This window comes from Pistacia vera, unplaced genomic scaffold, assembly GCF_008641045.1.
Source record: "Pistacia vera cultivar Batoury unplaced genomic scaffold, PisVer_v2 Contig93, whole genome shotgun sequence".
NCBI classification, from domain to species: Eukaryota; Viridiplantae; Streptophyta; class Magnoliopsida; order Sapindales; family Anacardiaceae; genus Pistacia; species Pistacia vera.
This window is the reverse complement of record NW_022196812.1, coordinates 20,724-44,820: the sequence shown is the minus strand read 5'-3', so window position 1 is coordinate 44,820 and position 24,097 is coordinate 20,724. Positions and strand designations below refer to the sequence as shown.

General features: G+C 36.8%; 1 pseudogene; it reads right to left on the bottom strand.

Moving 5' to 3' along the window:
- Positions 1–204: 204 nt before the first annotated feature.
- Positions 205–24,097, bottom strand: part of LOC116120242 — a 32,364-nt pseudogene continuing 8,471 nt past the window's right edge.

Sequence of the window (24,097 nt, the reverse complement as noted above, 5' to 3'; positions counted from 1 at the left end):
TTTTAATTGTTTATCTGCATTTGATTACTTAACTAGAACAACAACTCTACCGTCACTAGGACGAGAGTTTTGCATATACAAACTAATTTACATAAACTGTGCTGTTCTGCAATGTTTTTTCCTCTTTGTCGGGTTGAACAATTCAATTTTTTTTCTTTTATACAACAACAAAACTATCCATACATATAGCTAAAGACAATTTACCTATTGTTCTTCAGCTGTAAAATCAAGCTCTACTGGCTCCTGAAGCAGCATGGGTGGTACCCTCTCCGGCACCTTTGCCTTACGAGTACCATTACGGCGAATTGCACAAAGTGCATTAGTAGCAAATCTTGAGGCATAAATGGTGGCTCCTGTTGTGTGTGATTTTTTCGGAAGCTCGGAGATCTCAAAAGCTCGCAGAATTGTAGTTCGACCCAAAATCAATGCAACCCAAATAAGCCCGACCCAGTAGAAGCTCGTCACAACCAATCTCGATAGATGTTCAATAGATCAGAGGATAAGCTTTATCCCTTTATATCTCGGAGGAGATATTATTTGCATTGATAGCAGTGCAATCTTAGCGCACAATCACTGAAATCACGGGTTGGCAAATTGTTTTGGGCTGAAATTACTTCTCTTTGTAATTTCAATATTCAATAAGAAAAACAGTGGATGTAGGCTCAAGATTCAACTTGCCGAATCACTTTAAAAATTCTTTTGTGTTCATTATGATCATTACTCATTGTTGATTTTTGTTAATCACACACACACACACACACACACCCGTTCTGATTCCATCACAGTCAATCGGATCTCTCTAGTTGGTGTGATTTTTTGTATCAACATTTTAGCGCTGGAAGGAGGGCCCCCGACAAGCTCTTTTATTCCAGCAGGAAAAGACAATTTCAATGACAACCGTTCACCTGAAATTCCCTATGGCTCGTACAAGATCCAAGGCAGTCACCGAAAACCACGATAACGTGGACACAGCCCACCAAGAAGTGAGTCAGACCGCTGCTCATGGTCGTCTACCACTAGTGCTACCACCACAACAGGTCGCCAATCAGCTGGGGGCAGGGACCTCCAACCCAAAGAATGGCCAGCTGATGGATATGATAAGGTTGTTGGTTGAACAAGTAGTACAACAAAATGTGGTGGAATTGAGAAAAGAGTAGCAAACCAACCTGAATCTTGACCAACCATATTTCACTAAGCTTACCCCTAGCGAGCAGAATATGCCAGTTGGCAACCAATCCAGTTCGTCAGCAACAAGGGGCAACTGTCATCCCCAACAAGAAAGGGTACATTCCACTCATGAGTGCGAAGCTCGAGAACAAGTTAATCCCAAAAGGCGACCAGGCAAGAAGCCTATGGGGCAGAACGAGAATAGCCGTCGTCGTGGGGATGTTTAACTGAAACAATGAAATGCCTATCGTCAGCATGCCGATTTTAACCCACGCCAAAGGTAAGCTCATACTTCGTAGGCACACAAAAGTAGTCATGCACACCAATCTGATAATAACAACCAACGTTCCGATTTTAACCAATGTCGCAAGCAATAAGCTGAGGAGCATGATAGTACATACTATCCCGGCTATCATGATTCCACCTCACACACAAGCGCACAAGACAGAATTAGCTTGCAAGCAACCGATCTCAGAACTCATCTGCTTAAGGTGAGACTGAATAGAGCTCATGTACAGAACCCTCCAAATAATGCAAAGTTATATCAAGTGCAAAGAATGCTCAATGATCTGAGAATCTGCCAAAATAATACGGTGGAAGAGATAGTAAGTTCTCCATTCTCTAAGGAGGTTCGTCAGGCACCACTTCCCCAGGGATTTAGGGTACCAAAGAATAAGTTCGACGGGAAAGGAGATCCCAAAGACCATCTAGACACTTTCACTAATCTGATGGATTTGCATCAAGTCTCCGACTTGGCGAAGTGTTGTTGTTTCATAGTAACTTTAGTAAGAGACACCAATAGGTGGTACAAAAGACTTAATGCGAACTCGATCTAGTCGTGGCTGTAGTTATCCTTACTGTATCTCTGACAATTCCAAGCAAGGGGACAGTTCGCCATGCCTCTCAGCTACCTAAGCAAAATTCATCAAGAAAAAGATGAATCTCTGACTTTGTATTTAATGACGTTCCAGAAAGAGCAATCCAAAGCTGCAGATGCACCAAAGGAATCAATCCGAACCTTATTGATCGCTAGAATAAGGCTGCAAACAGAACTATAGAAAGAGCTCCAAAGTGAAGATCATGTGAGTTTGGCCGAATTCTATCAAATGGCAGCCAAACATCAGTGAGTTGAGAGTTCACTAGAAGCCTTAGCCGGCAGCTACTCGAAAAAAGCCTCCGACCAACGGCAAGATTGCTCAATCGACAAAACAAGAGACCAAGATCGAGGTGACAGGGACTGAAGTAGGTTCCAAAAAAGGCAATGAATAGATTTTCGCTGGGAAAAAGAGCATTTTCGTTAATTTGTAGAGTATACTCCTTTGGTAGAGGATGTAGCTCAAATTTATGAGGTCTCTCATGAGGATAGAAGATTGCCTCCCCAGAGAAAATAAAGGGGGCACCAAACAAAAGGGATAGGCAGAAATATTGTAAATTCCACAAAGATATTGGGCATAACACAAATGATTGCCGAGCCTTAAAGGATGCAATCGAAGACCTAATAAGGAGAGGTCATCTAAAAAAGTTTGTGAAGGGAAACCAAGCTCGTGAAAAGCAGAATGTCTAGAACAATCAACACTAGTAGTCCTCACAGCCTGACGACATCATGGTTAGAATGATTTATGGGGGACCTAACATTACAAGAAACTCCAAACACGCTCATGAACAGTATGTGCGAGAAGCCAGAACATACTCGGTTTCCCGAGTTATGAGTTTCGAAGCAAAGTCGCTAAAAGTGAAGTAATAAGCTTCATAAAAGAAAAAGGCGACCTGTTACCTCGCCTTAACCGTGATGCGATCGTAATCATGAGAAGGATTGGTAATAGCCAGGTTTTCCAGAAAATAGTTGACAATTACAGTGCAGTCAACATTATCTACTTAGGGGTCTTCCAAGAAATGAAGTTCACCGAGTGGAATCTGAAGCCATGCTTGACACCACTGTTCAAATTTACCAAAGACAACTTGGTCCCCAAGGGAACAATAAGCCTACCAGTAACTCTTAGGGAAAGGCCCCAAATAATGATATTAATGGTAGAACTCTTTGTGGTTTACTGCCCAACCACTTATAATGTTGTGCTAGGGAGGCCGCTCTTAGACGACCTAAATGTTATCACCTCAGTTCATTGCCAGGAAATGAAGTTCCCTATTTCGAACGGAATCGAAGCAGTCAGGAGTTTGCAGAAAGACTCTAGGGAGCGCTACAATAAGGCATTAACCACCGCCAAAAAGTGGCCACTTCTGAAGACCATGGTAATTGCGAAAACAAGGCCGAAGCTCGAGCCACTAGAAGATGCAATCAATCTTCATACTCATAAAGAATAACCTTTAGCTAGTCCAACAGAAGAGTTATGTGAAGTTCCTGTCAGCAAAGAAGATCCAACTTGCATCTTGAAAATCAAGAGTACCTTGAGCAACGAGTTGTCAAATAGATTGGTGGAGTTCTTGAAACAGAATCTCGATGTGTTCGCCAGATTTCATGCAGACATGGTGGGAATAAATCCCTAGGTGATGTGCTACCGACTGAACGTCGACCCTAAAGCCAGACCAATCAGGCAAAAAAAAAGGTCGAAGGATTCTGAACGATCTCAAGCGCTCAAAGATGAAGTTGATAACCTCCTAAAAATCAACTTTATAAGAGAAGTGAAGTATCCAAATTGGCTTGCCAACCCAATTTTAGTGAAGAAATCGAATGGCAAGTGGCGAACTTGCGTCAATTTTACCGATCTCAACAAAACGTGTCCTAAAGACAGATTTCCACTACCCCGGATTGATCAACTAGTAGATGCGACAATTGGAAATGCACTACTCAGCTTCATAGATGTATACTCGAGATACAACCAAATCCCGATGTATCAGCCCGACAAAGAAAACACCTCTTTTATTATTGACCGGGGTATTTATTGTTACAGGGTTTTGCCATTCAGGCTTAAGAACACTGGAGTGACGTATTAGCATTTAGTTAATAAAATGTTTGCTGAACAGATTATACTCGTCAAATCCAAGGTCACAAAAAGCCACATTGACCACTTAGGCAAGATGTTTGGTATCCTCAGAAAATACTGAATGCAATTGAATCCTTTGAAGTGTCCTTTTGGAGTGGGCTCGGGAAAATTCCTAGTATTCTTAGTGAACCAGCGAGGTGTCGATGCCAATCTAAACAAAATCCAAGCCTTACTGAACATGCACAGCCTGACATAAATAAAGCAAGTTTAGAGCCTAATAGGGCGAGTCGTTCGTTTCTCAAGTAACCAATAGATGCCTACCATTTTTTGAGACCTTGAAAGGCAATAAGGGGTTCAAGTGGACAGCGAAATGTGAGAAAGCCTTCCAAGAATTAAACAGACACCTAGGATATCCTCTCTACTATCAAAGCCCATCTCGAGCGAGCCCTTCTGTTGTATTTGTTGGTCTCTCAGTTCGCAATCAGTTCAGCCTTGATGCGTGAGGAAGGGGGAGTTCAATGGCCCATCTATTATATAAGCAAGCGGTTACTCGATGCTGAAACAAGGTACCCGAAGATGGAGAAGCTTACTTTAACACTCCTTGTGGCAGCCATGAAGTTACGGCCATACTTCCAAGCACATACTGTGCAGGTGCTCACAAACTTCCCACTCAAGAAAGTGATGCAGAAGCCTGAGGCATCGGGAAGATTAATTCAGTGGACAATGGAACTGAGCCAATATGACATCAAGTACTTCCCAAGAACGACGATCAAAGGCCAAGCACTAGCGAATTTCATCTCAAAATTTTCTTATCAACTCAAGAGAGAAATGAGCTCGCCTAAAGCAAGCACTTATGATAAAAGCAGTTCAGTGGAGGAAAAGCTCGAAAGTCTGTGGCGGTGGACCTTATATGTGGACAATTCCTCCAATGAAAAAGGAGTGGGGGCAAGGCCACTACTCGAAGGCCCTAAGGGGGATCCAATTCGGGCTGCAATCAGATTCAATTTTGTAGCCTCCAACAATGAAGCAGAGTGTGAGGCCATGCTCGCAAGAATCCATTTGGCCAAGGAAATAGGGGCAGAATAGATCAAGATATACAGTGATTCTTAGCTCATCATGCATCAAATCTCCAGGAAATATCAAGCTAAGGAAGAAAGAATGGCATCTTATCTCTGGAAAGTAAATTCCGAGCTTGAGTCCTTTAAGAGCTACACAATGCAACCAATCCCCAAAGAACGAAGTTCAAGGCCGATACTTTAGCTTGCTTGGCTTCGGCAATGAGTAATGAAGCTACGAGCTTAATTCCAGTTAAACTTTTGCAAAGCCCTAGCATCCTATCATCAGAAGAAGCAATAATGGTAACGAGGCAGAGATACAGCTAGATGAATCCTATAACGACCTATTTAAAAGATAGAACAGTTCCCAGGGGTAGATCTGTGCAAAGTCAGCTCACTTCACCCTTATAAATGAGAAGCTTTATAAGCGACGATACAACATCCCGCTGTTGCGATGTGTTGACCATGAAGAGGCAAACTACATTCTGAGGGAAATCCATGAAGGAATCTATGGAAATCATGTTGGGGGACAATCTTTTGCATACAAGATACTCTAACAGGGATACTATTGGCCGACTGTTTATGATGATGCAGCGGACTTTGTTTGGAAATGTGACAAGTGTCAGAGATTTGTTGACATTCCACGAGCTCCACCCCAAGAGCTTATGACTCTGACAAGCCCATGGTCATTCACAATTTGGGGAATTGATTTAATAGGCCTACTACCTTATGGAAAAAGAGGAGTAAAGTTTGTAGCGGTCATAGTCGACTACTTCACCAAGTGGGCAAAGGTCGAGCCTTTGGCGACAATAACGATGAACAAACTGAAAGACTTCGTCTACAAGAGCATCATCTACAGATTCGAAATCCTACATACTATCATCACTCGTAATGGGAAATAGTTTGATTGCGAGGATTTCAAGTCGTTTTGTGAAAGGCTTGGCATAAGGAAAAGCTTTTCAGTCGTCTATTGACCTCAAGCTAATGGTCAGGTCAAAGCGGTAAACAAAGTGATCAAGCTCACTATGAAGAAAAAGCTTGATTCCCTCAAATGGAGATGGGCGAACGAGCTGCCCGGAGTGTTGTGGTTGTATAGAACCATGGCCAAAAGCTCGACAGGAGAGACTCCATTTTCACTCGCTTATGATGCGAAGCAATGGCCCCGGTGGAAGTTGGAGTTGGCTTGTTTTGGTGAGAAGTCTTCAATAAAGATATTAATGAGGAGCTATTACGCTTAAAGTTGGATTTGATCGAAGAACACCGAGCTAAATCCTAATTAAGAATAGCCGTGTATCAATAGCAAGCAAAGAAATACTTAAACTCAAAAGTAAGGAGTCGTGATTTCGAGGTAGGGGATTTAGTCCTAAGAAAATCATCCTCTGGGCAAAAGACGCGAGCTGGGGGGCACTTGGGCCCAAATGGGAAGGTCTTTTTCGGATATAAGAAAAGCTCACACCAGGAACTTTTCACCTGGAGTATTTAAATGGCACAGCAGTTTTGTGAGCATGGAATGCTAAGCATCTTCAGAGGTATTATCAGTGATTAGCTCGGGTCCAATTTTTGTGTTCTTTATTATTACAAGTTGTAATGCCATTTATGGTCAACATTTCATTAATATAAAGCAAGTAAGTATTATTCTGCAACCAAAAGTTGTTTCTAAAAGTCTATTGAGATCGCAGTCTAAGCGAATACTACAGAAGAAACTCGAAGTCAGAAGTTCAGAAAGGTTTCCTAGCTTTATAGCCATGCTATAATTCGAGCTCAACAAGGGTGTGCCCCTCGATCTGGCAAAATAGCAACTCAAAAAATAACCAAGAAAAAAACCTCAAGGAGAAAGTCAATTATAACTTGATGACTAAAACTCGAGATGAGCAACTAACCCTAACTCAACGTCGTTGCGAGAAAAGTGGATAATGCATAACTTAAGAGCAAAAATCAATATTATTAGTTAGTTCGGTTAGACGGACTAAAACAACTTCAAAGAGGACTTACAAACAATAGCAATAAAAGTTGAAATTATACTTGTGAAAATTTTCATTTTTATTGATGGTTCGATTCGCATTACCCAAAAAAAAAAAAAAAAAGGCAAGCATGTTCGAGCCTAATCTAGCATCGGAGATGAAGGAGGGTCCTTTATTGGCTCATCCAAGGCAAGATCGTCGTTGGCGGCCTCGAGAGCTTCAATTGGAACCGAGGCTAGAGCATGCGAGCTAATATCCCCTAGTTTTGTTTCTTCGTCACCCAAGACACCGCCGCTTGAATCCACCTTGGACTCAAAGTTGTCTAGATAGACAAACTCCAAGCTCGCGGCCTCGACCTTAATCCTTTGAACCTCTGTTTAGTAATCTGGGGGAAGGAAGGAGAAGTTGCATGTGGGATCATTCTCCCACATGAGCTTCACCAAGTTTACTGACGTCTCGCAAGCATGGGTCTCTACCCCGTTTGTCAACCAAACAACATTCACTGCCATCTTATTATAGTCTTGACGAGTAGTTACCAAGTCAGTCTGGCAGGACACCAATTGATACGTCACATCTTTGAGGTTGGCCTAAGCAAGTGAAAGCTCGGATGTCAGTTTGTTGTTGAGATCTCGTAGATGGTCTCGCTCAGTGGTCATCGAGCTCTTGGATTCTTCAACCTGAGAGAGCTTGTTAGCGAACTCTCTTTCCTTGAGAGCCAAGACCTTGGCTTGCTCCACTTTGTGCTGATTAAGCTTGTCTCTCAACACCTTATTCTCCTCTGTCAATTTTCGATTCTTCTCTAACATTTCTTCTCTAAGCTTCATCGTTTCTTCTTGAATTTTAATTGCATTTTCTAGCATGTCAAAGTTTTCATGATAGAGAAGTTGGACTAGCATGCAAGCCTAAAAGGAAGGAAAAGAAGGGTGAATAATTCTGCAAAAGAAAAGAATCAAAAGGGGGAAAAATGAGCTAATTTACCCTCATGATCGTGCCCGTGGTGCGGGAAAGCCTCTCGAGTAGGAGCAACACTTTGTAATCATTATAAAGCCTTTTAGACACTGCTCTCCTTATGGTTGAGGCCCCTGTAGCGATATGTTCAGGCAGCTCATTTATTTTGGCCTCAAGCTCATCGGTTTCTTCTTCGTTGTCACACCCCCGCGACAAAGCTCTTTGGCTGCTTATTGGCCCGATAGCCTTAGCCACCAGAACGTTTTTCTTTTTGGACAAGTCCCTTAGCAAAATACGAGACTCCGCCCTCGTCTTCTTCGAGCCTACCCTAGGCTCAACAACATTTTTCTTCAAGCTTTTCTAGAGCTCAAGAGCGCTTTTTTTTTTTTTTTTTTGGCAACTTCCTTGGGGTCAGTCGCAGGCTTCTTCAAGCTTAAAGCCCTTTCAAGCTCAGCCCCAATCCTTTTGGCAGTAGGCCGAGAGGTCAACCTTAGCTCACCTTGCTCGGCTGAGTGGAAGTTACGGTCTACTTATTCACAACAGCATTGGCCGAGATCTTCCAGTTCTAGTTTTGGGCCTTTGCTCATGCTCCACGAGATTTCAGTCCCACAACTATGCTCCTCTCAAGGACTTCGACAACGAACTCTTCCTGAGCTCTCTCCCAATGATCATCCAAAGCTACTGGAGAGCCCTCTTCGACTCTTGATGTTGGGGTGAGTAGACGACATGATTGGTATGTTAGCTTGCTTTGGATACCTGAAACATGAAAAATCAAGTGTTATTACCTATCTCAATGACTAGCAACCTATCCACACTTGCCTCCAGTTTAGGCATCCAAAAAGCTCGAATGCAAGCGACCTAAAGCTAAACCCAGAAACACGAGCGAACTATAACAAACCCAAAAACTAATCCCAGCACGTTTCAACATATTTTTTTTATGACTATTCTTCTAATACATCCTAAAGCCTAACCCGACCAATGTAACCCTGGTTTAAACCAAGCCACCAGAATGGCACCCCGAACAGCAAAATAGCAAAGAAACTAGAGAAAACAAGTGTAGAGCACTTACTTGTAAGTAGATGATGGAGAGGTTCGTTGAAAAGTCGTTGTGCAAATAATGAACAAGGGTTTGCAAAGACGAATGAAAACGACAGCCAAATAGTAAGCACAAGCAAATATTTCACAAGTAAGGGTGAATTAAGGGTGAAAGAGCCTATTTTATAGTGTGAAGAACATAACCAAAACGGTGGGAAGCGATCTGGGCTATCTATGTTGTGACAAATCTCAGCCCTCCATTCGTCGAGCTATATGAACCGTTCAAAGATGACATGTGTTACCGATCTGTGAGGGGCGCTTAACCGTCGCTGCGAATAAACACAATCACCAATGCACATCGCTTCAACTTCGTGCATGCAAACACACATTGCTTCATTCTGCGCATGACTAGTTGTCACAGCGCACGTGCGACAAATGTAACTGCAAGAGGCAACCGTATTAAATGCAGCATGATAGCTCAGAAATTACTCATCTACCCTTTATTTCAAAATTGGAATTTGGTATCATAGCATGAAAAAACTCCAAGTCTTGGTGACATCGGTTGAGGTAAAGGTCACAAAGCAAAGCTCACCAAAATTCCAAATAACTTAAGCAAGTTGAGTTGATAAAGGGTTCGAGCATAAGCAGCAAATCGCAAGACTTCAGTTTTCAAAGCTCGACACGTACGACCTCTGAACATTGGGGGGGCAGATGTTGTGCGTGATTTTGCTGGAAGCTCGGAGATCCCAGAAGCTCTCAAAATTGTAGTTCAACCAGAATAAGCGTGACCCAAAATAAGCCCGACCTAGTAGAAGCTCATCGCAACCAACTTCGATAGTTGTTCAATAAATCAGAGGATAAGCTTTATCCCATAATATCTTGGGGGAGATATTATATGCGTTGATAGCAGCGCCATCTTAGTGCACAGTCACTAAAATCAAGGGATTGCATGCCAAGTCTGATCGCAATCCCGAATTAATCTCACTTTCCTTTGCAAAGTTTATGTATAAATACCCCCAAAAACAATGAGAACGGGGTTAGCAAATTGTTTTAGGCTGAAATTATTTCTCTTTGTTATTTCAATATTTAATAAGAAAAACAGTGGCTGTAGGCTCAAGATTCAACTTATCGAACCACTTTAAAAATTCTTTTTTGTTCATTATTATCATATTCATTGCTGATTTTAGTTAATCAGGCACACACATGTTTCAATTCCATCATGGTCAATCGAATCTCTCAAGTTGGTGCGATTTTTTGTATCAACAGCTCCTAAACTAATGGAATTTCCACTAGCCTTAGACAATGCATCTTGCAAACGATTCTCTTTTGCATGTAAAGATTCTTCAAGCTTCTTTTTACTATAGCGGCGCCAAGCTGCTTGTATGAAACAAGCTGCCCAAGTCCTCCACTATTGTAGTGTTGTGAATAAAACCTAAAAGTATGATGCAACTGCTTATTGTGAAGCCACCTGAATTAAGAGGCAACAAACCTCAAGACATCAGCCTTTAAAGCAAACGCTTCACTTCCGTAAGAGCTCTAATAGTTCTAGTTGAGATGGGGAGATTAAAAAAGCACTGAGGATCCAGAGCCCATGTTAGAAGTTCTTCACCACAGAAATCACAAGCCCCAAGACATTGAGAGTTAAAGAAACCAATTCTTCCACCATTAGTTGTTATAGTAAATAGCTTGCCTCACATGATGAAGAGCATTTCATCAACAAGGTCACCCTCTTAGACAATGTAGGTTTCTTCAATGCACAACACTAGCTTGAGGCAGTCGCATATTGCATCCAAAAGTTGTTCATCCATTTTTTCAAACATTGGCACCTTAAACACATCCACAAGATGAATCTAGGTTAAGTGTTGGAATGTGAACAATTTTTGGTAATTTATGAAGAAAAGGGAATTTAATTTTTAGACAAATTTCTATTTTAGGAATTTATAATTGAAAATATTAGTTTTCCTTTACTTTGAGTTGTATTAAGAAAGAAGAATTGGTTTAAGGAATTTATTTAGAGTTAAAATAGGAGAATGAATTAAATTAGAGGATTTCTATTAGGATTTGAAATATGAATCCTAGTAGAAAAGAAAAATGTCCTTTTTTACCTATAAATAGGGGGTTGGAACTTAGAACTAATTCAAGATTATGAGAGAAGTCACAAGAGAAGAGAGAATGTGAGAAACACAAGATGTGAAAAGGGGCATTAAATACCATAGGAACAGGGTGTTCGCCTAAGTGGAAGGATTAATGGTATTGTACACTCTAGCATTTGTGTTTTTAAGATTATAGTGAAACTATCTCATTCAGGGATGTAAGCTAGTTATGTCGAACCACGTAAAATATTGTGTCTCTGTGTGGTTGATATTCTTCGCATATTCTATTGTTCTTTATTTTATTTTTTAACTCCTCCGACTTTTAACATGGTATCAGACTTAAGAACCTCACCATAGAGCCCTTAAGATAGCTCTACTTTGATACCAATTGTAGGAATTGGGAACGATTAAGCTTAATCCACATAGCCCAAAACATGATTAACAATAGAGAGAAAACTGAATTCTTTATTAATCTGAATAACTCAATTACAAACATAAACTTCCACCCTTTTTATAGTAAAAGACCAAATCAAAAACAAATTCTATTCCTAAATTAACTCAAAGAGAAATTCTTCCTCAATAACAAATCTCCTAAAATAATTATTCTAAAACAGGAATTTAAGAAATTCTAAGTACCTGTTTGGTAGGTTATTTGAAAAAATATTATTTTGAAAAACTATTTGAATAGGATGGGATAGGAGTAAATCAAATAAGATAGGATTCTAATAATGTGTTTGGTATAATATCTGAAAATTATATCAAAATTGAATAAAAGTTAGAATAGTTGTTGGTACATTTTTTTAAAACATTTTTTGAAAATATTTAGATTATTTTTTTAACCTTCTATATTTGTTAATTTAGCTAAACACCCTCCACAATAAAAGTTTATAAATTAACAAAAACACCCCCACCCACCCAAGCCACTACCGGTAGCCGACAATCGCCAAAATGCCACAAGACTGACTGCATTTGGCCAATTGCGCGCCCGATCTGGCATGTTCCGATCAAATCCAAGTGGAGCTGGCTGGAAATGGTCAGATCTATAGCCAGAATTTGGCCATTGTTAACCGTAGATCTGGTTGAAAAATGTCAGATTGATGCACGGCCGGCCAGATCCAACCGGTCATGCGTCGTTCTAAAGATGATAGCTGACAATGGCAGCGGCGACGACCGAGGGCCAGCGGTGGTTGCTAGCGGCTGGCAATGGCTTGGGTCGGTAGGGTTTTTTTTTTTTTTTTTGGTTAATTTATAACCTTTTATTGTGAAATGTAATCGTTTTTAGTTGAATAGAGTTGGAAAAATGTTAGAATTAGATAATAAAAAACAAATCCTACCGACTTTTCAATTTTAACAGAAAATATCTTATTTGATTTGGATTGATTTTCAAAATAATTATCCCAATAAGTAAACAAACACATTCTGTTTTTTAATCCAAATAGGATAATAGAAAAATGATTGAAAAAAGTGAAACAAACAAGGGGTAAACTTCCTAATTCATCTCATAATAACGGGAAAACATATATTCCCAATCTAAAACTCATAAAACAAGACTTTCCTTAAAACTCAACTTCTTGGAGTCAAAGTCGCATTTGTGCCACAGCATGCGTTAACCTGTGCCGCGACATGCATTACTTCTTCGTCATTTCTTCTTTGTGTTCCGACACAGTGCTATGGCACAGTGTTGCAGCATGCTCGATTCTAGAATGTTTCTAGATTTTGGCGTCCATCTATGTTGTGGCATGCTACTGTAGCACAGTTTTTTCTGGCCACAAATCCGTCTTCTTCCTCTTCAACACTTCAGCCTTTGTTTTTGTAACTTGAGCTATGCACCAACATAGGTTCGACTCTTAACACTCCTCCTTGAACCTTTTTGGTGCTCATTCCATGCAAGTTCTTTAACATTTTCACTTCTCGAATGGCATGATATTGCTCCTTAATTCTTTTGAACCAAAGGCCCTGATCCTTGGTTCTCTTTTGACACACATTCTTGAAATTTGGAGGCACTCAAACAATCCTTTTACTACTTGACAAGTCAGGAGGTCACAATTTTTCTTTCTCAAACTCCTTCTTAGTTAGTTCTAACATGATGCCTCTACATCTTTGATTAATCTCCTCAAGAGACCTCATACCTCTTGCTCCCAAATCGTCCACCTCTTCATCTTCTTGAAGGTCTTTTGCTTTTCTCCATTTTGTGGAACTAGGAGAAAACAATCTATGTTGTATTCCTATTTGACAACTCTCAATCTTACTTTTACGACTAAAGGCTTTTGTATCCACAAAACTCCAATCTACTACAAAACTTCTATTTTTCATCAGCACACTCAAAAACTCATCATCATTCAAGTCTTTTACTATGCACACATTATTTGCAAATTCAAACTCAAAGCCTTTTTGCATCAATTTTCCAATACTCAGCAAATTCTGATCTAAATTAGGCACAAAAAGAACACCCAAAATTAATTTCATACCTTTTATTGTTGGAACCACAATGGTTCATCTTCCTTCAATTGGAACCCTATCTCCATTCCCCAATCTCACCATACCTTTCATGTCTTCTACATGAGTGAAAATATCCTCCTTTCCAGTCATATGTTGAGTACATCCACTATCGATAAATCAAGAATTTTTTTGTTCTTAAGCATCCACCCTCAATGTAGTAAACAGCAATTCTTCTTATCCTTCATCTTCTTCTTTCACAACATTTACTTGTTGCTGTGGTTGACTAGTTTGCTCTTGTTGTTGGTTCTTCTTTTGATCACAATCTCTCTGAAAGTGACCCAGTTTATTACAGAGCTAGCATGCATTTGATGACTTATTCTTAAATCAACAATCATCCTCTAAATGATTGTTCTTGTTGCAATGGTAGCAAAAAACTTGACTTCTCCACTTGCCATCTCTCTTACCTTTTCCAGAAATGACAACCTTTGCTCATAGAGCAATCTCTAACCCACTTTCACTTCTCATCATCTTTCTATGTTCTTGTGCTTCTAGAGAAATCATCAAATCCGCCAATGACATTAACCTAATATCCCTTGAATCTTCAAGAGATGAAATCTTGGACTCGAACTTTTCTGGCAAACTTACCAAAACGTTTTCTACTACCCTCTCTTCTAGAAGGTCTTCACCGAAAATTCTTATCTCATTCACTACCATCATTAATCTGTCAGAATACTGCAAAACACTTTCTGTTTTAGTCATCCTCATATTCTCAAGTTGTCGCTTCAATGTGATCATCTTCACGTTCTTTCTCTTCTCGGAACCTTGATACTTTGTCTATAACTTCTCCCAAATCTTCTTGGCAATAGTGCAGGCAATGATCTTTACAAAAATTGCATCGATCACAACCGATTGCAAATATGAAAGAGCCCTGGCTCTCTTCCTATCTGCTACCTTTTGTAATTCCATTTGAGTGATTATTGGATTCTCTGGTAATTCCAGGTCCTGTCGCAATAACTTCCCACAAATCAGCAGCCTATAGAAACCCTTTCATCTTTACCTTCCAAATATGATAAAGATCTCCTACAAATACAGGAATCGATGGCATTGAACTTGACGGAACCATCTTCCTTCAGATATTTTCTTCTCTCTCTTTCTAACTTAAGAATCTCACCATATATCCCTTAAGATAACTCTGCTCTGATACCAATTGTTGGAATTATGAGTGATTAATCTTAATCCACACAACCCAAAACGTGATGAACAATAGAGGGAAAACTGAAATCTACTTTTTATTAATCTAAATGACTCAATTACAAATATAAACTTCCACCCTTTATAGAGTAAACGACCAAATCTAAAACAAATTTTATTCCTAAATTGCCTCAAAGGGAAATTCTTCCTAAATAACAAATTCTAAAACACTTACTCTAAAATAGGAATTTAATAAAATCTAAACTTCCTAATTCATCTCATAATAACGGGAAAACACATATTCCCAATCTAAAACTCCTAAAACGAGACTTTCCTTAAAACTCAACTTCTTGGAGTCAAAGTCTCGTTTGTGCTGTGGTATGCGTTAACCTGTGTCGTAGCATGTGTAACCTATGCCACAGCATGCGTTACTTCTTCCTCGTTTCTTCTTTGTGCCGTAGCACAATGCCACAGCATGCTTGATTCTGGAATTTTTCCAGATTTTGGCGTCCATCTGTGCCGCAGCACACTGTTCTCTGGCCACAAATCTGCCTTCTTCCTCTTCAACACTTCAGCCTTTGTTTCTTTAACTTGAGCTATGTTTGCATACACCAACATAGGTTCAACTCTTAACATTAAGAAATCACCAGCACTGTTCTAACCCTAGAGAGAGGGTAAACAAAATAATGAAAACAAACTGTAGTACAAAAGAGGAACAAACTCTCATGAGCAAAGCCAAACAGAGATGACGCTTTATGCTCCTTTTAAGTTTTTAGATCCTTGGGAAGACTACAGAGACGATTCTCTTCATCAACACCTCCGGTTTCTTGCCATTTGTATTGCTCATAACGCCTTATTGGCTCCCTCAAGAGTATCAGGGAGCAATCAGTGGGCCATCCACTGCTCTGCATCACGTCGTTTCACTCTCATCTCCTCTAATCTTGTAGTTGTGGACTGCAAGTATGTCTGTTTCGTAGCAATTTCAATTCATCAAAATCTATATTAATAGCCTGTTTTCTGAAACCCAAGTCTCATGCACGACTTTTGAAAACCAACTCAAACATAAAGCTAGCTATATTATCACATGAATGATATGTTATACTTACCATTTAGGAACCACTATAATGCTCCAAATATACCAAACCTCTAAATAGAAAATTTATGGGCACCAAACTACCTGCATATTTCCGATGAGAAATGAAAATAGAACCAAGCCCGAAATTGAAATGAAGACTGCAAAGAAATTTCCCAGACAAAAGTACTTGTTTCAAGGTTTTGATTAAGAGAACTGCAAAAAAGAAGAAAGATATCAGATACACATAAAAGAAGAACCGTGATGTATCAGAACACTGTAAGCACATGCATCCATCAAAAGAATAAGAACAGAAATACGTCAAGATGAAAAATATAAACATGCATCAGAAGACAGCAATTCCGCATGAGTACCACTACCAGGATTCTACAAGCCTAACTCAACAAGACAATAACCATAAAAACCATTCAGCAGATACCTTTCCAAAGCCTTAACCATCAGTTTCTTACAAGTAGCAAACAAGTAAATAAAGATTACTGTTGTCACCATCAATCAAAATGTTGAATCCACCTTAGCAAAAATATAAACATGAAAAACAGAAGCAAAAATCTTATACATGCACACCTCAGATTTTGCGGGCCCCACCAGAAACAGTAAAAGAACTTCTTTGGAAAATATGTTGACTCCACAACACCAGATTGAAGAGCGTCAAGGAATATTCCAAAATTAAATTGTGTTGTATTTGGTGTTTGTATAGGACAAGCAGCACTTAGTAATGCACTATTTCCTTCACCATCATCACAAAACAAAAAGCACCCAGTATGACCCACACAGGCTTGTTTCCAGCAAGTTGTTTCTCTTTCTATAGAAAACAAGTACCAAAAGGCTCCAAATATCTGTAAGAAAATCTTAAAAGTTAGTAATCAGAAAGTTCAACCAAAAGAGACAATGGCAGTTCCTATCACAGCACAATGTAACCAGATGAGTTAGAAGTATGCGAAATAAACGTTCTTGGCTCACATAAAATGGTAAGTTTGAGCAGACTCACAAATTGAACTGTGGTAGAATCGTTGTTGAGAAAAACCCAACCCAACCAAAATCAACAAAAACTCTTCAAATTTCTAATAACTCAGAATACCACTACTCATAAGTAATTGAAACTTGACAGAAGCCACCCAACAAAGATATTTAGGTCTTCTGAACATTACGCAGAATGCACCCTCACCTCACAAGTAACCACTACTGTATTTATCCAAAATTTATTTTAACGCTTCTAAGAGTATGCCCTTTATGTCCATCAATTAAATTAGTTTTTGGCAGCACATTTTACATATATATATGTAACCTCATTCAAAACTCAACCTATCTGTGGTAAGCATAAACTTCCAAACATGCATGCATGAAAGTAACAGTGCGGTCATTTTTCTATCCTTAACTAGCATTATAAGTCGTAATAAGCAATTAACCGTTCTTCCCTTCAAGTATCTTCAAGGTTTAAATCTTGGCATGTGCAAACAAGGAAATGAACTACCAAAGATGATGCAATATTTCTGCTGCTTGTTTGTAGCAAAGATGATGCAACATAGCTATAGGTAAATATTTAACATAAAATGACAACAAATCTGCAAATCAAAATTACATGGCTAGCAAGCATGTAAAGAAATAGATTAAATGCAGCTCCAACCCATGCAATTTCAGTGAGTATACCAGAAGTCCTTGTAACTTCCTTGTATAACGGATATATTCGAATAAACCTCGGAAAATATTGAAAGAAAACAACAAATTTCAACAAGTTCTTCGTATTCAGAGCTTCCGATCCCCCCAGTGTTGGAATGATAATAAGAATCACCACCTGCACACACAGAACTAAGTAAGAAGTCCAGAAACTAATTTCAAAGAAAAATGACATCTACTTGTAAAGGACATAAGCATATAAAAGTAACGACGACTAAAACTTTGGGAACAAAGAATATTTTCGAATAAATCACCAAGCTTAGATATCGAATTTCCAGTTAACATGAAAAATATACTCAATTTGGGAGTTTGAAATCTTGCATGCAACATCTACCAAGAGGTGTGTGTAGCTCACACAAAGCGAGGCCCGGCTTAACCCCTGGGCACGTAAGGCACCTGCCTAGGGCGCCCAAAAAAGGGTGTTAAAAAGGGGGCCCCAAAATTATATTTTAAAGTACTTTTTAACATATTTATAAATTTTTCAATTTTCATGAATCCCACCATTTACTCGCCTATGCCTAACTCAACCCAAAATGATTTTTTTAAGAGTTTTTTAATATAATTATAATTTCTCAATTCCCCAATCCATCCAATCAGCCATGCCTATCTTTTAAACTTAAAATACAAATGGCGGCTCCCTTTTCCGTTGCAAATTGAAACATTTTCACGCAACTCTCCAATTCTCAAATGTCAAATCACATCTCATCTCTCCCCCAAATCGGAGTCACTATCTCTTATATAAACCTTATTTCATTCAAGGTTTTCTCATCTTTTACTCTTATTATTTTACCTCAATTTACGCTCGTCTCTCCTTTCTCATCTATTTTACTCTCTTGTCTCTCCTTTCTCATCTATTGTCTCTCATTTCTCATCTTTATTACATGAATTTATGAAGTGAATGTAATTTATATTATTATTTTGATGCAAGGTAATATTAAGAGTTTTAAATCATTTTACTCTTAACATTGTTAACTGATTTTACTTTATATTTGATCAAGTGATTTACATTATTATTTTTATGCAGGGTAATAATATAAGATTTTTTAGTATTAATACAGCAAAAAGCAAAATCAGGAGCATAAATCAGGTGCTAAAATTCCTTCTTAATTTTTATAATTATTTTTATTTTAGCAAAATAATATTAAGAGCTCTAAATTATTTATTCTTTGAATACAGATATCTACTAGGAAGTGTGAATCTAGATTTGAAAAACGTAAGAAAAAAAAAGAATAGAAGAACTAATTCAATCCCAAAAATATGCACTTGTTAAATTTGTTATTAATACAAAACACCAAATGCTAGAAAAACCAAATGAAAAATCAATTGAAAATTGTGAAGAAATTTTTAAAGATAATAATTCAAATTCATCAAATACTAGTGAAAAGTCTCATGAAAATTTAGAAGAAGAAATTTTATTCGACAAAAATGAAAATATTAATGATGAAGATGAAACAACTATTAAAAATATTTATGACCCAGTACACTGGAATAATTTAGACACAAATTTATGTGATTTATTAGTTGAAAATGGTCCAATTAGACAAGTGTTAGATTTTCCAAAAGATGAAAATTCTAGACGCTTTCCTACAATTCATTACATTCGAAAATTACCAAATGGAGAAAAACATGATAGAAAATGGCTAGTATATTCAAAAGAATTAAATGAAGTTTTTTTTTTTTTTTTTGGTTGAAATATTTAGTTTAAAAGCAAATCAATTCAATTAGCAAATGAGGGTGTGAAGATGGAAAAATCTTAGTACCAAGCTTAAAAGTCACGAAATAAGCAATGAACATGCTATAAATATGAACATTTGGGTGATATGAGATGAGTGCTTAAAAACAAAACAATGATAAATATTACAAGAGAAATAAAATAAAGAGAAAGAGCATTGGAAGAATGTACTATTAAAATATAGCAGTCGTTAAAATCTTTCAAAAAATAATTTGGCATTTCGTGGTACAAATGAGAAGATTTATCAAGAAAATAATGGAAATTTTTTAAGTTTAATTGAAATGATTGCTGAGTTTGATCTAATAATGCAAGAACACCTTAGACGTATTCAAAATGGAGAAATTCATACTCATTATCTTGGTCATAATATACAAAATGAGTTGATAAATATTTTAACATTAGAAATAAGAAATACCATTATTAAAAAAAATCAAAGAATCAAAATATTTTTCAGTTATACTTGCTTGTACCCCAAATACAAGTCATCAAGAACAAATGTCACTTATATTAAGATGTATAGATATTTCAATAAGTCCAATAAAAATAGAAGAGTACTTTATAGATTTTATAAAAGTTGATGATACTTCTAGTCAATGCCTTTTTAATGTTCTCACAAGTATATTAAAAAATCTTGAACTTGATGTAAATAATGTGAGAGGACAAGGATATGATAATGGGTCTAATATGAAAGGTAAGCATCAAGGTGTGCAAAAAAGATTATTAGATATAAATTCTAGAGCATTTTATACACCATGTAGTTGTCACAGTCTTAATTTAGTTCTTTGTGATATGGCTAATTCATGTGCTAATGCTATTACATTTTTTTGAGTGATACAACGTATATACTCATTATTCTCTTCTTCTACAAAACGATGGAAAATTTTGCAAGATCATGTTTCTAATTTAACACTTAAGCCATTATCACAAACACGTTGGGAAAGTCGTGTTGAAAGTGTTAAAGCAATAAAATTTCAAGCTCCACAAATAAGGGATGATTTATATCAATTAGCAGAAACTAGTGAAGATCCTAAAACAAAAAGTGAAGCTATTTCTTTAGTAATGTATGAGATTGAAAATTTTGAATTTCTATTAGGCATAAATATTTGGTATGAAATGTTATTTGTTGTTAATGTGGTTAGTAAATATTTACAATCTAAAAATATGAACATTGTTGTTGCAACAGATCAGTTGAAAGGTCTTGTTTCATTTTTAAAAAAATATAGAGAAAATGGGTTTACATCTTCTATGATTTCTACTAAAGAGATTACAGAGTAAATGAATATAGAACCAAAATTTCATGAAAAACGTATAATAAAGAGAAAAAAATAATTTGATGAAAACGAAGAGATGAAATTGTCTGCTGAAGAATCTTTTAGAATAAATTATTTCACATATTTAGTTGATCATACCATTTTCTCACTTCAAAGGAGGTTTAAACAATTTGAAATATATAATAATAATTTTGGTTTCATTTATAATATAGAAAAGTTAAAATTGCTTAATGATGATAGTTTGCTGAAATATTGTTTAAATCTTGAAAACTTTTTAAAACATGACATGCTATCTGATATTGATAGTTTAGATTTATATTCAGAATTAAAAGTTTTAAAAGAAATTATAAACGTGGAAATTAAAACACCACTTGAAATACTAGATTTATAAAAAAGGTAAATTCTTTTCCAAATGCATGGGTAGCTTATAAAATACTATTAACTGTTACTGTAGCTTCAGTGGAAAGAAGTTTTTCAAAATTAAAGTTAATAAAATCTTATTTGCGTTCAACTATGTTACAAGAAAGATTAGGTAATTAAGCTATATTATCAATTGAAAAATATTTGGTTTCTAAACTTGAATATAAAAATTTAATTAGTGATTTTGCATCTCAAAAGGCAAGAAAAATAAATTTGAAATAATTTTTTAATATATACTTATATTATTAGAAGGCCCTTAAAGCAACTCTTGTATAGGTCCATAAATGTTCTTGAGACAGCTCTGGGAACAACAATAAGATGTCCGGCGACACTTTCATCGGCAGTGGAAAGTAATATTTAATCTCTCTTCTTCTTGTTTCAGGTTAATTTATAATACGGTTTTTTATTTTTTTTATTTTCTCGGTGCAGGATTCAATTGAGCAAATGTATGACGCAAGGTTTTGATGAAATCAACTGGCCACTTTGGACTGAAGAGAAGAAGTTAGTCTGAGTATGAGTATAATATTTTCCTTAAATGAATTGTTGAATGAACCTCTGTAACATATGATCTTTATGATCCTGTTGTCAAATATGTTTTAATTTGTGTAGGTTTTTATTTGATGCAGACTTGCAGGAGAAGTGAAACTGGTATTGCGTTATGCAAATAATTCGGTACAAGCACCCCCACCAGGAGCAGCAGCCCCAGGCGGCTATGGATACCCTGCACCTGCACCAGGCGGCTATGGAGCTCAACCTCAACCTGCTGTAGAGGGCTATGGTGGCTACCCACCTGCCCCAGCTGGTTACCCGCCTGCCCCAGGTGGCTACCCCGCTGCCCCTGGTGGAGCATATCCTCCTGGTGGTAATATATATATACAACTTGTCTTTGTTTATAATTAATATTAAATCATTTTACTTCTTAAATTAATTTTTTCAGTCTTACTAATCCAAAGGAAAGACACACCTCTGATTCATAGGTCATTGCTTTAATTTGGTGTATTCAAACTTGGATATATGATTAATTCTTAATGTATCTTTACAAATATTTTTTGTTCTCTTCAAATTAATCAATTCTCTTATGTTGCCTAGTATGAAAGAAATTTCAACGTTAATACTTGTTAATTAAATACCAAGAGATTGACTTGACGGTCAAATAAATTTATTCATTTTTTTTAGTTCTTGGGTTCAAACTTCAGAATCAGTTATCACAATAACATTATGACTTACCTGATATTATAGATTTGTATAATGTTCAATATATCTTAAAAATTAATTAAAATAAACGTAAACTAATTTGAATATTTCCCTTAAAAAAAAAAAAAAAAAAAGTCAGCTTGTTAATTAATCATCTCTTATTCTTTCATATGCAATTGTCGTTGATTATAAGAGTTGTTGCTTTTTGGAAGTAGTTGAAATGATTAAGAACACATTAATGCATAGTCATTTTTGTCTGGCAATGTTGAAAGACATCACATTTTCATATTAAAAAGGACCATGTTTTCTGTAAATAGTTTTAAATGTACGTAAGACAAGTCATTTTTTCTGGGCCGAGAAAAAAACCAAAAAACGTGTATAAAATAGCTTCCAATTTCCAAAGGAGAGGACTGCCTGACATTTGTGTATTTTCTTTTACTTTTTCCGCTTGATTTTATTAACAATTGATGCTTTCAAATAGCCAAAATATTTTTTTATATACACTTGCTTTGATTACAATAAACAAAGATAGTTTTTGCTAAAATTCCTCAGTAATAGTGGCACTTCGTGTCCATTATGTTTGCTAGCTATCAAATACATTGAATCATCTTTCTCAAGTTACAGAGAAAACTTGGACAGCAAAGAACAAACTTCGTTGGCACAAGTACGATTATGGAGAAAGATATTATATTAAAGATCTATACGTGGTAAAAATTGTAACCAATTAAAGGGCAAATTATTGAGCATTAAATGAAAGTGAAACCTATAGTTCAGTTAGTATATATTAGGAGGGCCTAGCTTAAATATCTTGAAAATCTTTTTATGGAATTTAGCAATCATATTCATATAATTATGTGGCGAATGTATTAAGAAAACTGCAGTTTTTTAATTAGACTGTCAGGAAGAAGGTTAATTGATCTCAATTCTCAAATTTAGGTAGTTGGTTTGTCAATTTATGATGAGATTGATTCAAACCGATTGAGATATTCCATCCACCATAATTATGTTGATGAAACATTTGAAAAAAAAAAAACACATAAAAATTGATTTAAAATAGGTGTTAGGTGAACTGACTAAACTCTATTGTTTTTTTCCATATGAGTGGTTGAAGTTGAGGCAAGTATGAGTCAATTCATAATTCTGTGTTTTTCTTTAGCTAGGTCAAAGGTCCATGTGAGGTATATGATTCCTGTTGTATTTAGTGGATGCCAAGGCCATGCACAAGTGCTTCTGCTGAAAGCACTTTCTCCCACCCCCAATCTAAAAGTTGAAAGAGAGAAAGAATTTTACTAATTGAGTGGAAGACTTTGGTTTAGATGGAGTTAAAAGTTGATTAACATTAATGGCTCTCATCATTATATAAACAATCATTGAGTTCAGCCACGCAAGTACTTGTTTCAAGAGTTTAATAATCTTGGAATTAATTGTACGATGAAACTAAGCCTACTTGTTTCAACATTCATGTTGAGTTATTATTACCTCCCCCCATAAACACAGCAATTAGTTTGTTATGCCGACGATATAAATAGACTCAATTGTTTTTCCTTTAATATATAAAATCATTTTATATGCTTGCTAATCTTTAGAAATAGAAGTTATTATTGGGTGGTAGTCATTAGAATTTTTATATGGTTGGTAATTTCAGGGTATCGAGAGATTAATCGAAGTTCACACAAACTTATCCTAGCAACTTTGGTGATCCCAAAAATAAAATAAAATAAAAATGAAAATATGAAAAATTCCAAGAAAATAAAGCAACTATATATGATATAAATGTCACGGGCTTAAGAAATTTTAGTACCATTCTTCCATGAATATGACAAACTCTCACTTGTCATGAATATGATGGAGAAGGAATTAAAAATAGCTGTAAAATGAAATATAT